Source organism: Acomys minous (genome assembly GCF_964271855.1).
Source record: "Acomys minous genome assembly, chromosome: 13".
Classification (NCBI taxonomy): domain Eukaryota; kingdom Metazoa; phylum Chordata; class Mammalia; order Rodentia; family Muridae; genus Acomys; species Acomys minous.
Window position 1 is genome coordinate 76,230,123 of NC_140495.1, and position 6,153 is coordinate 76,236,275.

General features: G+C 36.8%; 1 pseudogene across 1 annotated transcript; it reads right to left on the reverse strand.

The window, feature by feature from the left end:
• Window positions 1–2,310: 2,310 nt before the first annotated feature.
• On the reverse strand, window positions 2,311–2,825 carry LOC311581098 (large ribosomal subunit protein uL15-like; annotated as a pseudogene). Its single transcript has one exon. The product of its transcript is annotated as a large ribosomal subunit protein uL15-like (transcript).
• Window positions 2,826–6,153: the final 3,328 nt, after the last annotated feature.

Here is a 6,153-nt window from a genome sequence, read left to right on the forward strand (position 1 = left end):
TCTGCTATACATCCAAACTATCTTATAAATTTATGGCTTCCTTTCTCTAACTGTTGGTGCATGTCTATATGTAGAGGTGTGCATGTGTGTGTGTGTAAATACACATCCCTAAGCATAATCTGCTAAATGTGAATAGTGTTATTTAAATGCAGATTTTCATGGCTGACCGATTGGTATCAGATAACGTATTGTTGTGTTCTTCCCCGGGGAACAATTATTTCTCTTATTCTTAGCATCCCTTAGTTGCCTGGAGGTCTTGGTCTAGGACTGAGGTCTCCCGGAGATTTCTCTGATCTTTATTGGCATGTCTATTATTGCTTTTCTTGTTCAGCTCTTAGGAAGCCATGCTGTTGAGATGTTATGGATGTAGCTTCTTTTTAACTAATCCATTGACTCTAATTACACCATCCATGTAATTCTTGATATGAGCCCACCCACTGGAGTGTGGTCCACCTACCAGGAGCCATATCCTTAAAGAAATCTAAGCCTCCTTCAGAGGACACTAAGTACCAATAGCTACTCATCCAAGGATGGAGGCACCTTAGCACTGTCATACTCTAGACTGTAATTTTGACTGGATTTCTTGACTTTCTATTAAGTCTTTTTCAAGCAACCACAACCACAGAGAGTTAGTTAATATAAATCAGTCTGGACATATCGAAGAGGCACTATTTTTCCTTGTCCTAATTTTTTGACTGGATTTATTAAATACTTATGTTTTATCTCTTGATAGCACTGTTTCTGAGCATGCCATGCCCCAAGATATGTCATTGTGAAGATTTACTCATATACATATGTTGAGTATGATTTTCTATAATTCAATTCAAATGATAATTGAATTGAATAATTCAAAGTATTTGTTATCAATATTCTCCCTTTGGTATTGAAAATCATATTAGCCAATTCTTGAGACGTTAAGAACAAATGAACATCAATTGAAATTATAGGTTGAATTATAATAAAAGTTCCACCAATTTGTAAAGTTTGATGAAAGGTGCACTATTAGGAAATATATTCTTGGTCTGGAAGAAATCCTTGCTTGTTGCTATTTTTCTGTTTTATTACATGATGATGTTTATTTTTGGACTGAATTATCTAAAAATCTTTTTGATAATGTAAATGGTTTTATTTTGAAATTGCTCATGTACAAATACACATACTATAACTCTAAAATTGACAGACAAGCACTCTGCAACTGAATGGTATGTTTTAAACTTATGTATGCGTTTTATCATGAAAATTATTTTATTATGTCATTTTATCTCCTTACGTACCTTTTATAGCTTAGGGTCAAAAAACAGTTTGAAATAATCTGGTACAAGAAACATAATGTTAAAATGTTCAACCTTAGAAACACATCTTTATTATTTTTATAAAACGAATGTGCATGCCCGGTCTAATATTTATAAATCTGCTTTTTCCATTGTATTTTAAGTGTCTTGATTTTCTCAAATATTAGACTCTTTATAGCTTGATGGGAGACATAATTTAACAATAGTTTCTCTTTGTATTTTTTTCTATATTTCATTTTATTTTTATTTATCTCCTGCAGAATTTATTGGCATTTTAATTAAACCTTTATTATTGTAGTACATGTACTAGCCAGAAAAACAAACAGGCCTCTAACCGTGTGAAACTTGTACATACTAATGGTCACTGATCCATCTGTGTTTGTCCTTCCACTGCACTTCAATATGACCTTGTCATTCCTCTGGTTTGGAGATTCCCCTCTACAATGTCAAGGCCCATGCATCATGTTTTCTTCCCTGAAAAGACTGCAGGAACATTTTATTTCTTATTATTGTTAGTATTATATTTATCACCCTTCAATAGGGAATTTCTGGGAAAAGGATACAGATTAATTACGTTATATTAATATATTCTTAGTGATATTATCTATGTAAATGCTAATGGATAATTATGGCAATGTTCATTATAAAATATAAATATAAAGTATCTTTGACTTAATGAAAGCTATTAAATCATATAAATGTCTCAGTGCTCTCTGGGGGAAACTTTAAAATTAAATGCTCAAAATAAATGACAGGAAAAAAATCTTCATGTCGTTTTGCTTTTTGAAAAAGATTTAAAATTTTCTTTTTTGTTTTTTAATATGTATAGATATTTTGCTTGTGTATATGTCTGTGTACTGTAAGTGGGCCTGGTGTATGTGGCAGCCAGAAGACCAGGTCAGCTACCTTTATGGGTGGTGGGAATCAAACTGGTGTCCTCAACAGCCATGACTCTGTGGGTTACTCTGAGCCTGATGTTTGCTACTTTTCTTTAAAGCTTTTAAAACAAAGTCATTCATCTAAAGGCAATAACAAAAGCAATGAATAATCACAAATATTTGGATTTTAACATTTCTTTTTTGAAAATGTTAGCATTTAGTTAACCTTGCAAGGAGGCTTTAAGCCACCAGGACACAGGCACCTCCAACACCCTTAATCTTCTCTTCAGCTCTTCTGCTAAAGAATTTGGCCTTCACGATGACGGGTTGCTTAGGGAGCTTGCCCTTCCCCAGAACTTTGTAGTAACCTGATCGCACAACATCAGTGACTTGTTTTTTGCATCATTGACCAGAGATACTCACTGACCAGTATCCACAGTTTACCCAGGTTGACAGTTGGGCAGAAGCTCTAGTTCTTCTTTAAGTGGAAATGCCTCATACCAACTTCTCCAAAGTCACCTGGATGGAATGTGAAGAAGTTGATCCTGTGGTGATGCATGCCTCCAGCATTCCCGCAGCATCCACGGTGCTAGAGGTGCTTACCAAGGCTTACATGGACCCAGAGTTTCAGGGTCTTGCTCAATCTGGATGGCATGGTGGTGGCAGAAAGAAAAGAAGGAGGAACCCATGAAGTTTGCGAGGTAGCCAGCATCGCAGTTTTTAACCTTTTTTAAAATTGCATTTAAGTAGTTTTCAGAGATACCAACATTAGTCAAACAAATCCAGTTTTGGATGAACTTTAAGTCTTATATTTAAGGTATTTTTTGATACTGGAGAGATGGTTTTGTGGAAAGGGTTCTTACCATACAAACTTGAGGACCTGAGATTCATTAACCATGATCCACCCATGTGATTATTACACGTGGCCACATAGTCTTTTTTTTTAACCATTTTTTATTAATTTATTCATATTACATCTTGATTGTTAGCCCTTCCCCTGTTTCCTCCCATTCTTCCCTCCCTCCCACTTCCCCCCTTCTCTCCTCCCCTATGTCTGTGATTGAGGGAGACCTCCATCCCCCTATATATGCATTAAGATTATCGTTATCGAGTCTCTTCTTGGTAACTTGCTATCCTTCCTCTGAGTGCCACCAGGCCTCCCCATCCAGGAGATGTGGTCAGAAAAGGAGCACCAGAGTTCATGTGAGAATCAGATCTCCTATTTCTCCTTGGCTGGTGCCTTAGTTTGAGGACCCCAGGAACCAGATCTGCCTGTCATAAAGTTCTTCTTGTAGGTTTCCAGGACACTGTGGGTCCTATTATTTCCCCATTCTTCCATGCTACTCTTGCCTAAAGTCTCAATAGGATGTCCTCTCCTCTGACCCACTTTCTTGGTAAGTTTTTCATGGGACGTATCCCTTGGACTAGTGTTTTGATATAAGTGGGGAAGAGCCTGGGACACATAGGCACAGGCCACATATTCTTGTAACCCACACATGGGGGTGTAGAAGCAGGAGGCAGATCCCAAGAACTTGCTATCCAGTCACGTAGCCAAACCAGAGGGATACAAGAGAAAAAGATGCCTAAAGTCACCCTCTGATCTCTGCTTTCAAGAGCGTGGAAGTAGGCACATACATACATACATGCATGCAGATATACACTCCACATAGAAACGTAAATACATGAGAATTAAAATCCTTTCATAAAATGTAGTGTCATATAGGCCAAGGACTTTGAAGTAATTCTGAGCAAATGCACAGCAGCAAGAAAAGCAGATGTGATACATTCCTATTTTCTGAGTTTTCCAGTAAGTTGAAATTTGGTTGAAATTTTAATGACATAATCAAGAGAGTCTTGTTTCCCTAGCACTATAAATGTAGCAGACGTCACATTCTGATAGAAAGTCAAGCCTTAAAAGAAGAGGAGAGTAAAGCACTACAGGAAGGGATAAGCAGTGACTACAGAGAAGAGAAGGCAGGGTAGGGGAGGTGCGTAGGACCCACCAGAACAGGCTATCATCAAAACGTATATCATAAATGAGTACTTAGAGAAGTAGCAGTGTTGGAAAGTAGATAGAGAAAAATACTAAGAGATTCACTCATGAAAGCCCTTGAGACATAGCAGGCGACATTGCATTTGGAATTATTAAACTAGAAACTTGACTTTGAAATGATAGGACTGAACGATGCTCTGATTTCCATTTTGAACTCTCTCTCTCTCTCTCTCTTTCTCTCTCTCTCTCTCTCTCTCTCTCTCTCTCTCTCTCTCTCTCTCTCTCTCTCTCTCTCCCTCCAGGGAAATACAAAATGAACACAGGTCCTGACAGCTGAGTCAAAAAGTGTTGAGAGGTGTTATTTAGATGCAGCAAGCTTTAAAGTAGTATCTCACAGTGGCAAGACAAGGAATAGAAAAAAAATGACCTTCTATATGGCCAATTCACCACAGCAGAAAAGGGAGTTGCTGGAAATCAAAGCCTCTTGGAGCTTTACATGGAGAATATAATGAAATGAAAGGTAGGTTGGGGAAGAGCTGCACTGACATTCATTATTCTGAATTTTGTCATTTGTGAAATATGATAACATGACTGGCTGATAGAAACTAACTACAGTTAATTCTTGACTCTACATTGTTGTAGCATTTGCTTATGGTATTCACAAAAGTATGGCTGTTAAATATGTATTCTATAAAAGCTGTCAGATTATACTGTATAATTAAGCACCATTATACCTATGAAAATTTTATATAAAAACCCACTAATCTATTATCATCATTATTATTATTAAAGCAAATAAGCAAAGTAAAATTTCAAAACCACCTTCAATTACTGATGAGTTAAATTAATGCTACTGTCATGCACCCCATCGAATTGTTTCAGGAAGTTTAAATTATAATTTAAGTATAGTGTTCTTAGATGTGAGATAGTGTTAAAATGCTAACATCTGGTTACTTAGAAGTGTCAATGATATTAGGAGAAATTATCAGAAATATATAGCCCATATATGAAAAACATAATCTGTCATGGACTGGATTGGAGAACAGAGATCCTCATCTCTATCCTAACCACCATGAAGGTGAGAGAAAGTGCCTCCCTAAGAAAACTCATTTGATATTCCTGACAAAATAGACGTGTTTTCATTGAGTTTATTAAAAGTACCCAGTAATAGTCTGTGATACTTATAATATTATTTCCCTTATGTTATCGGTTTATATGAGCTGACTCTTCCCTTGCTTTCACTAGTCACCTATAACTTGATTTAGTAAACAATAATGTAGACTTGGATGGTTAAATATACCACAGGTTTCTTAGTATTTGAGGAAATAAGTACAAATAGGCTTTGAAATTTGTGCTACTTAAAATGAATTTAACTTTTAAAATAGGATTAAAAAGTTGAGAAATTTAAAAAAATATTCTCTGGAAGACACAAGCATATCGATTATACCTCCTGAATTTTTAAAACAAAGTCAATATTTTAAAACTAGTAAGGAATCCCAAGAGCTTTTGAACTTGGTGATAAGCACACAGACTACTAGATGTCGGTTATTCCCTCAAATCCATCACCTAGAGAGCACACCCCTAACACATGAAGAGGTTGCTTAAAGCTAACTTATTTGCCCCTTGTCCTAGTTTGCTTTCCTTGACTGTGATAGACCCAATGACCAAAACCAACTTTGCAAGGGATCCTTCTTAGCTTCAGGACACCAGTAATAAGCCACCAGCGAGGGGGCCAAGGTAGAAACTAAAGCAGAACTGGAAGCTGGTGTCAGGCCGTGAAGGAACGTTGCTTACTGACTTGGCTCTCCAGATTCACATTCATACCTTACCTGTGCCTTCAAGGACCATTAGTCAGCCATTCAATCAAAATATTCCCACAACTTGCCTAATCCGATGGAATAATCGTCTCAGTTGAGGTTATTTCTTTCCAGATGACTCTACTTTATTTCAGCTGAGAAAGATCTATCCTTCACACCCCAACGTTTGGCTT